This window comes from Austrofundulus limnaeus, unplaced genomic scaffold (assembly GCF_001266775.1).
Source record: "Austrofundulus limnaeus strain Quisiro unplaced genomic scaffold, Austrofundulus_limnaeus-1.0 Scaffold557, whole genome shotgun sequence".
Taxonomy (NCBI): domain Eukaryota; kingdom Metazoa; phylum Chordata; class Actinopteri; order Cyprinodontiformes; family Rivulidae; genus Austrofundulus; species Austrofundulus limnaeus.
The window spans coordinates 209,621-210,640 of record NW_013952959.1 but is presented as its reverse complement, the minus strand read 5'-3'; positions in this window follow the sequence as shown (position 1 = coordinate 210,640).

The following is a 1,020-nucleotide window of genomic DNA, read 5'->3' as shown; positions in this document are numbered from 1 at the left end:
TTGATAAGGATAATTTACTGTTCAAGCTTTAGTGTTTGAACACACGACTTATTATATGTATAAACATTTAAAAAAACTGAGGATTTGTGTGCAAATATGTTGAACAAATATTTGGCCCCTCTATGAATATTGTGGCCCCTTACACTGAAAAATCCTAGATCTGCCACTGAGGTAGACTATTAATGATTAATAAACATGTCGTAATAAGAAAGCCTTATAAATACTGTACTAATGTTTTACACTTTACAATAAGGCTCCCTTTGATAGTTGTGGATATGTACAATATTATATGGAAAATAAGTCTTTCCAAATCATTATTGTACTTACAAGGTAGAACCAAAGTGTGAAATGTTTAATACAGACCTTTAGATGTAATATGTGCATGAAAACATTTGGCTCACTATTTGGAAAGAATCCGCAGTTTTGTCTCTTTCTGCATAATAGCTGATTTATAAAGTGAAATCCTTCAACAACATTTTCAAATATTCAGCATGTTTTTACATTTAATCAAATTAAAAGTGTTTTATAGATAAAAACTGTTTGATTGTTTGACTTGAGCTGGATTTAATGATTCTTAAAATAAACTTTTTACACAAAACATTTCAAATATTGTCTCCTGAAGTCCACCGGGCCACCAGAACCTGGAGACACCTTCAGTCTGAGGTGGACCAGTGACCGCCAGGTGGTCCAGTATGAGGTATGAACACCTGAGGGGGTCCAGGCTGGACTCCGGGGACCGGGGACACCACAGCTGGACTTCAGACCTGGCTCAAATAGGACCCAGAGACCCAGGACAAACAGGAAGAAACACGGGGGGGGGGGGGGGGCTGGTCTTACTCCTCCCCAATCGGATTGATCATCTTACAGTTTACCAGCATCAAAACAATAACAACAACACTGTAAATAACGATGTAAATAACAACACTGTAAATAACGTTGTAAACAACAACAACAACACTGTAAATAACGATGTAAACAACAACAACAACACTGTAAATAACGATGTAAACAACAACAACA